Source organism: Podarcis muralis, chromosome 1 (assembly GCF_964188315.1).
Source record: "Podarcis muralis chromosome 1, rPodMur119.hap1.1, whole genome shotgun sequence".
NCBI lineage: Eukaryota > Metazoa > Chordata > Lepidosauria > Squamata > Lacertidae > Podarcis > Podarcis muralis.
Genome location: NC_135655.1, coordinates 112,244,402 through 112,253,542, shown reverse-complemented (window position 1 = coordinate 112,253,542; position 9,141 = coordinate 112,244,402). Strand labels below are relative to the sequence as shown.

General features: G+C 45.5%; 1 long non-coding RNA gene across 1 annotated transcript in view; it reads right to left on the bottom strand.

The window, feature by feature from the left end:
* Positions 1 to 8,479: 8,479 nt before the first annotated feature.
* The window catches only part of LOC144324950 (uncharacterized), a 35,027-nt gene continuing 34,365 nt past the window's right edge, over positions 8,480 to 9,141 (bottom strand). The window contains exon 3 of the long non-coding RNA XR_013390256.1: positions 8,480 to 8,735. This is a non-coding gene — a long non-coding RNA (uncharacterized LOC144324950). The remainder of the gene's footprint in view (positions 8,736 to 9,141) is intronic.

Below are 9,141 nucleotides of genomic sequence, written 5' to 3'. Positions count from 1 at the left end.
TGTTAAAAACAATACAGCATTAAATATTAAAAACTTCCCTAAACAGGGCTGCCTTCAGATGTCTTTTAAAGAGAAGATAGCTGCTTATTTCCTTCACATCTGAAGGGAGTGTGTTCCACAGGGTAGACGCCACTACCGAGAAGGCCCTCTGTCTGGTTCCCTGTATCCTCACTTCTCGCAATGAGGGAACCGTCAGAAGGCCCTCGGAGCTGGATCTCAGTGTCCGGGCTGAACGATGGAGGTGGAGACGCTCCTTCAGGTATACAGGATGTATCCAGGTTGTATACAGTGGTACCTCGGGTTACAGACGCTTCAGGTTACAGACGCTTCAGTGTAATACTATACTGTCATAACATGACAAGAGAGAGAAACTTAAAGAGAATTATATAAAGAAAACCAGAGGGGAAGGAGGAACAGACAGACAGACAGAGAGGCAGACAGACAGACAGATAATGGGTCATCTCACAGTGACAAATAACCCAAAGTAAAGTTGGAGGGACGTGGGTGGCTCTGGGGGTAAAACCTCAGTGCCTAGGACTTGCTGATCGCAAGGTCAGCAGTTCGAATCCCCGCGGCGGGGTGAGCTCCCGTCGTTCGGTCCCAGCTCCTGCCCACCTAGCAGTTCGAAAGCACCCCTAAGTGCAAGTAGATAAATAGGTACCGCTTTCTAGCGGGAAGGTAAACGGTGTTTCCATGTGCGGCGCTGGTGCTGGCTCGCCAGATGCCACTTAGTCATGCTGGCCACGTGACCCAGAAGTGTCTCCGGACAGCACCGGCTCCCGGCCTCTTGAGCGAGATGAGCGCGCTACCCTAGAGTCGGACACGACTGGCCCGTACGGGCAGGGGTACCTTTACCTTTACCTTAAAGTTGGAGGGAAGCAAGTTAGAAGGAGATCAGCAAGAGGATGGATCAACAGTTCATTGATGAATAGAGTCTTTGCAGAAGCTCATTGGAGAAGATGATGGAAGCAGCATGGGGACATTCTAAGCTGCCAGTCAGACAACTTGAAACGACAGTTTCCACATCTCCAGTTCCAATAATCTGGCTCCCGAGTAACGACAATAGCTTTGTTTGCTATGAGTGTTTTCACCCTTTCACCCTAATGCACGGTGCCCTTTTGAGTCAGTGCGATGCATTATTTCCTGTCGCCCCTTCATGGCATTATCACAAAGAGCATCTTAAGCTCTCCTTTTCATCAATGTAATGCTGCTATTAAAATGTCTTGTGTAACCTCGGCGGTAGGAACGGGCAACTCAGTGAATATCTCCCGACTATTAGGATGGGAGCTCAGAGGGGCTTTTTGTGCCTCATAATGGATGCCAAAGTACTTTTCCTTAAGGATTTCGTTCCCCACAAACGGAAAGTTCACCTAGTGAGCCGAGAACTGCCCTGTAAACCATGTACTTTCTAAAGCTGATTATGTGAGAAATGGAAGATAGAGAAACCACAAGATAATTTGTTGAGCTGGTTTCTCCTCTGAGCTGGTTTCTCCTCTGACACACAGAGAGGGAGTCCCTTTCAGCTTTGGGATTAAAGGCTGGTTTACGGTCAGGGTGTGCTGGAGAAGGATGGCGATAGTCAGTGGGTGCTTGCTTTCTTCATTGGGGGTATGGTGGCAAAAGTTGGTGGCTAGAGCTGCCATATTGCTCCACATGGGAGGGAGCAGCAGGCATGTGCTGAATAGGACTGCCTCCTGGCACCCACATTTAAAGAGCAAATGCCACTGATAAGGAAGCATTTGTGCAAAGACTTGTGTAAAGGCATCACCACAACACAAAAACCCAATTGCCCACACATCTGGTGAAACATCTGGACACCATTCAGCATACAGATAATAATAATAATAATAATAATAATAATAATAATAATAATAATAATAATAATAATACAGTGGTACCTCGGGTTACCAATGCTTCAGGTTACAGACTCTGCTAACCCAGAAATAGTACCTTGGGTTAAGAACTTTGCTTCAGGATGAGAACAGAAATTGTGTGGCGGCAGCGGGAGGCCCCATTAGCTAAAGTGGTACCTCAGGTTAAGAACGGACCTCCAGAACAAATTAAGTTCTTAACCCAAGGTACCACTGTAATAATAATTAAAAAAAATAATTTTATTATTTGTATCCTGCCCATCTGACTGGGTCGCCCCAGCCACTCTGGGTGGCTTCCAGCATATACAAAAACATAATGAAATATTAAACATTAAGAACTTCCCTATACAGGGCTGCCTTTGGGTTTCTTCTAATGGTTGTATACAGTGGTACCTCAGGTTACAGACGCTTCAGGTTACAGACTCTGCTAACCCAGAAATAGTACCTCAGGTTAATAACTTTGCTTCAGGATAAGAACAGAAATTGTGCTCTGGCGGCACGGCGGCAGTGGGAGGCCCCATTAGCTAAAGTGGTGCCTCAGGTTAAGAATGAATTAAGTTCTTAACCCGAGGTACCACTGTAGTTACTTATCTCCTTGACATCTGCAGGGAGGGCATTCTGCAGGGCGGGTGCCACTACCGAAAAGGCCCTCTGCTGGGTTCCCTGTAACTTTACTTCTCACAGCGAGGGAACTACCAGAAGGCCTCGGAGCCTGATACCAGTGTCCGGGCTGAACAACGGGGTGTGTGTGTGTGTTATTTTACATACTGCTTAATGACCCAAGTTACCAAGTGGTTTAAATGTACAAAACCAGAATGAATAGAAGCACATAATTGAAATACATTTAAAATGCATTAAAATATACACCCAAAATTAAAATGTGCCATAAAAAAGAATTGAAAATAGCAATTAAAACTGTGAAAATAGGAGATTCGAGTCAGGTCAAGAGATCAGAGGAAAGCTTGCCTAATTAGGTGTGTCTTCAAGACACCTAAGTGCAAACTTGGTTTCTATACCTAGAGACCTTTCCACTGTGTGCAAATGCATAAAGCAGCTTTTACTTTCAGATTTATGTGCCTAGAAATGCAGCCTTGGGATTAAATTCTTCACTTGCTGCAAAGTAGCTGCATGAAGTCCAAACACAGAAGTAGATGCAATCAGACAGACAGACAGACAGACAGACAAACACAGAGGGGGGGGGGCTTTCTTTCTTTTCACATTTGCACTCTAGCAACCTTTTGCTGAACCACAAGCCTTGCTGAAAACACCATCACACAAAAACTGCAGCTTGGGATGTTGACCAGAGGGTGCGGCTCCACCTAGCCATGTCTGCGGAAAAAAACAAAACAAACAGAAAACAGTCTGCACCAGCTGAACATGCAAAGTTGCACAGCTGCAGTTATTTGAAGCAGGGAAGGAATAAACACATTATATGCTGCTAGCAGGGCTGGCCCACTCATGAGGGAAGGTGAAGAGACCTCCTCGGGCGGCAGGATCCACAAGGGCAGCAGATCTGGCTTCCAATGAATGCATGGCCACCTGCTGCTGCCGCCAGAGTGGCAGCAAGACCAGTAGCATGCTCATTGGACGTTGGATTTCCCACCTCCTCGTCAGCCTCAGACCCCGTGCAACCACTACACTGGCCTCTTGGGGAATAGGAGTCACTTAGGGATCTCCTCCCACCTCTGGGGGGGGGGGGGATGGCAGGGACTGCCCTCTGGGCTCTCCCATGTTTTACACCCAGCCAGCTTGTGCTCCACTCTACTTCCCCTTTCTTCCCGCCCAGGGTAGCCCTGCCCTCTGCCTTCCCCTCAGAGCTGGCACATCAACTGGGCCTGGGCCTCACCGCTGCCTAAGGGAAGTGGCCAGCAGCAGCCATAGAGAGGCAATGGGATGCTGCCTCACAGTCTTCACTGCCACCATCGTTGTTGCTCAGTGCCAGCCCATCCTCCTTCCCGAGCTCAGCAGCAGCAGCAGCGCTGGTGGGGGAAATAGAGGCATTCTGGGACTGAATCAGAAGCCAGGATTATTATTATTTTGTAATTCCGGGACTATCCCTGGAAAACCGGGTCACTTGGAAGGTTTGTGATGAGGATCCCTCACTCTTGTTCCTAATGTAGATCTTCACTCACCCCTTCTTCCCTTGTGGGGGAGACCCTGTGTTGTGTTTCGCCTCAGGTGCCAAAATGTCTTGGGCTGGCTACTAGGTTCTACTGCCTTGAATCCATGAGTTGTATTTAAAGCTATATTGTTTTTAACACTTGATTGGAAGCCACCCAGAGTGGCTGGGGAAACTCAGTCAGATGGGCGGGGTATAAATAATACATTATTATTATTATTATTATTATTATTATTATTATTATTATTATTATTATTATTATTCACACACTTCTATTTGGAGGGCGAGGATGGCTTTCTCTTTGAAGGACTGTCCTGTCCAAGTCCAGCTGAAAATAAAGACCCCCAAGAAGAGAGGGCAGGAGGAGTATTGGCTTTGCCCATCAACAGGAGCACCTGTGGAACAAGAAGCCATGATAGCTTTTTTTCTCCCTCCCCTGCCAAAGGCAGTATGTATCTGAATGCCAGTTGCTGGAAATCACAAGTGAGAAGAGTGCTGTCAAGTCCTGTTTGCAGGCTTCCTGCAGGCATATGATTGGCCACTGTGAGAACAGGATACTGGACTAGCTGGGCCATTAGCCAAGGATCTTTTTATGTTCTTATATTGTTATGTTCTTACTTGAGCACTTCAAATATTTTTAATTTCTTTTTTCAGAGGTCAAAACAACGTTTTCTCTTTCAAGGTTTGTGGCTTGGCTATGAACCAAATATTATCTGTTTTCTAGGAGCTGAACAAACCTTTGTGGTGCTCGCAACATGACGGCTGCTAAAAACAAAACAAATTCAAGGTCTGAGAGGAAGGAAATGGCAAAACACTCATATTTCTTCTTGCCTTTTGCAGTAGGTGTTTTCCTCCCACGCCCCATCGTGCTGGCCTTTCCATTGCTACACCAATGCACACAGGAGATAAGAAATGTCGCCTTCTTCTGTACCCTGAAAAACCAGCAACTGTAGGTTCCAACTGTCCACAAACCACAATTAACCGTTTTCTCCACCATTTGGAGTCAATGGAAAAGCCTGTTATCTGAGCGGGCCAGGTTTGCACCCCAGCGTTCAACTTACAAGTTCACACTCTGGGGTTCAGCAAGCTGTGAGTTCAGGATAATAACAATAAAAAGCAAGAGTGCATATTTCTATGAAAAATAACTTTTTTAAAAACACACACACACACCCCTTAACAAAATATGTTGACGATTGTGTATTCTGTTCAAACCAAGTGGGATGTTCTGCTACAAAATGTTCCAGCATAGAGTGCTTCTGTTCACTGAGCCAGCCACTCAAATGCATTGCCCTCCTCTCCTCAGTTTTCCGGCGGCCTTCAACAGTCAGTCAACATTCTCCATTCGTCCATTGAGGGAACCAGGGAAAGCCAAGCAAAATTCTAACCGGGCAAAACATGGAGGGGACGGCATAGTAGGCCTAATAAGAGATGTAACCTGGGGATTGGTGAGCAATTTTTGGTTTAAAGCTAGTCTCCTGTTTGGGGTCAGAAGATGTGCTGTGGAGGAACGAAGACAGAATTTGGACACGTCAGGTGAGGGGAGAGACTCCACCAGGCAAGGCCTCCTTCCACCTGCCTTGCCCCACCCTCCGGCCCTAGGAGTCCTCATAAGGGAACTGTCCCTAGAGGAAGAACTGTGAGGGGAGAGACTCCACCAGGCAAGGCCTCCTTCCACCTGCCTTGCCCCACCCTCCGGCCCTAGGAGTCCTCATAAGGGAACTGTCCCTAGAGGAAGAACTGTGAGGGGAGAGACTCCATCAGGCAAGGCCTCTTTCCACCTGCCTTCCTCTACCCTCTGCTTCTCAATATGTATTGTATTGTTTTATCTACTGTGGCTTGCCATTGTTTTATTGATTATAGTTTAGATATTATTGTAACTGTTGAATGGATTTCTGTTTAACTTTTATATGTTGATATTATTATTTTATACTATTCTAATGATTGTTGAATGTTACTTTTTTGATGGAGGTTGCCTATTCTAAAGTTATGTTTTGTAATCACATTTTTTGTATTGCATTAGATGGTTATAAGATGTACATTTTGTTTCTTCAGCTTGTAAACCGCCTTGAGTATTGTAAGATAGAAAGGCGGTATACAAATTAAAAAATGATGAAATGATGAACCTGGATCTGTATTTGGAAGGTCACACACAGAGCCTGGGGGATGGAGTTAACAGCTACATATATTTGCCAGCATAGAAATTTTTGCTTCTCAGAATGCTGGGCGACAGAAACAATGGCTGGTTTGTAACCATTGCTAGAATCTGACTCATAGATTCCTTTTTCTTATGCAGTATTGGTAGTATATTATACCTCTTTAAATATTTAGAAATAGGGGAGTCTGCTTTTCCATTTGTTGTTATATTGTGCCTACACTTTTCTGTGTTTCCTGGCTAATATTTTTCTCCTGTATTTAAAATAAACAAACAGTAGAGTGCTGTGCCCAGGGGTACCTCTATGTAAATGTAAAGCATACACGGTGCTATTTTAGGGGTTCTGCTTCCCTTTGGCTCTGCTTCAATAACCCAGCCTTTTATAGGCGCGTGATCATATTGCACAGCGAGTAGAGGCATTTGTGTTGTGCCGAACAGCCTATAATAGCCACACTTTTGCTCGCAGAAACTAGCACCATCTGCAACCCTTGCATGGAAACTCTTGATCTTGACAAACCACATAGCGGCAAGTGGCCTCTGGACTCTGGAAGCCTTGCAGGCACTCACCCTATTTGGCTGTTACTCTTGTGAATGGGGGGGGGGGGGTGTACACAAGAAGAAAAGGGCTGTGTCCCAGCTTGCCTCTCCCACCCCCTCTCCCACCCCCATCACGCGGCTTCTTCTGGCCTCCCACATGCTCAAGGAAACCATGTGCAACAGGGAGCCTGCTGTACTCTTAGGGATATACTGCAGATACAGTGGTGCCTCGCAAGATGAAAATAATCCGTTCCACGAGTCTCTTCATCTAGCGGTTTTTTCGTCTTGCGAAGCAACCCTATTAGTGGCTTAGCGGATTAGCGCTATTAGCGGTTTAGCGGCTTAGCGGCTATTAAAGGCTTAGTGGCTTAGCGGCTAAAAGGCTATTAGCGGCTTAGCAGCTATTAAAGGCTTAGTGGCTTAGCGGCTAAAAGGCTATTAGCGGCTTAGCGGCTTTGAAAAAGGGAGGGGGAGCGAAAACAATCGCAAGACTCGCAAGACGTTTCCGTCTTGCGAAGCAAGCCCATAGGGAAAATCGTCTTGCAAAGCGCATCGAAAAATGGGAAACCCTTTCGTCTAGCGGGTTTTTCGTCTTGCGAGGCATTCGTCTTGCGGGGCACCACTGTATTTGCTCTGAACAGGTTTGATCCCCGTATGAGATAGCTGCATATTCCTGCATTGCAGGGGGTTGCATTAGAATGATCCTCAAGGTGCCGCACTCTAAACAATTGAGCTATCCATGCAGTAAGCTAGAACTGAACAGAGCTAAGAATCATAAGAATACTGAGCAACCACATAGAACCCAAAGTGTTCCTGCTTTCATGTCCAATTTTGTATCAGTGGCTGAAGTCCCATCTGCACTATGCATTTAAAGCTGCGTCATATCACTTGTATGAACGTGTCGGATGAAAAGAAGAATCAGCTTGATCTTTAGGAATTAAGTAGAAGAATCCAATAACCTTTTAGAATAAAAGAGAGCATCGAATACAGCGGTGCGCGATGCAGGGGAAACAATGGAAGAAGCAGCCAGAATGGAAATGTCTTTGGGTAACTCGCATTGCCTCGCTGAAGGCAGTGGAGTTGCAGTTACCAAACTGCTAATCTGTTCTGCAGGCTCCCCCCCCCCTTTTTTAAATCAGATGTTGGCATTATCTGCCACTAATTGCTTTTTCATTTCCACTTGTAATTATTCCATTGGCTGTTTGTGGTGAGAAGCTGAAAATGAAGCAGATCACTGAGAAAGAATTAATTGTTAATGAATAATCAGCAGTAGGAAGCCAATTTCATTATCTTCAAAGAGGTAGCCAGAGATTAACTGGGGTTTCTTTAACTTGTGTGTTGTGTGTGTGTGTGTGTGTGTACGCGCGCGCACAACTGTAAAGTAACCACCAAATAATCACACCCTCCAACTTCATCAATTATTTTCTATTATGTGTACTGATAACCATTCCCCCCCCCCCTCTTTTGGCTTTGTTGTTTAATCTTAACAGTAGAATTCATGCTGCGGCGTGCTAATTGGAAGGTGTTACATTCAGTGGGGCTTTAGGCCTAATTATTAGAGCATCTCTGTCATTAGCATACGATCCTATGAAGGTTGCATGGTGGGAGTTATTAAAGTTGCCATGATACAATTTGGTCCCGGTGAATGGACTTGGGAATAGCATCCAAGGTGTGGCTAAAACATAACAGACTACATGTTACTACTCTTGAAGCTACACAGCCAATGCACACATATGTGTGTCTGCAGCCACTTAGTAATCCATTGAGAAATAAACCTTTTCATAGCAATTTATTGAAAATAAATACGATTCTTGGGAATTTAAGCAGCGAAAGAGAAAGGAACAAAATATAACCAAGCTGACTTATGCTATGAAACGGGATGCCTCAGAAAACCAACATCTGTCTCATTGTTATTGCAAAGATTCTGCATCCAGAGGCGATTCTTGTGGCTCAGTTTTTACTTCTCTTCTGACACCGAAATTTCGTCCAGCCAGCTGGGGCACCTAAGAGCAGCACCAAAGGTTCCTTCAGATGAATTCAAGGAACGGGGCGGTCTCTGTATGAAAACAGTAAGGCCAATGAAAGTTACCAGTGGGAATGGATGTGTTTTCATAGGCTGCAATGGAAGTTTCCCCACCCCCATATGAGGCAAAGACATACAGTTATACCTCTTGTTTCATTGGCTTCAGGTTACGTCTTTCAGGTTGCGTCCCGCAGTGACCCAGAAGTACTGGAAAGGGTTACTTTCGCCACTCGCGCATGCGCAGACGCTCAAAATGATGTCATATGCATGTGCAGAAGTGGTGAATCGTGACCCGCGCATGCACAGACACATGTTGCGTTCTGCTCATGTTGCGAACGGGGCTCCAGAACGGATCCCATTCACAACCAGAGGTACCACTGTAATGAGTAAGACCAGCAACAAAAATATTGCTTTCTGGTAAGTTGTTATAGCCACTCCA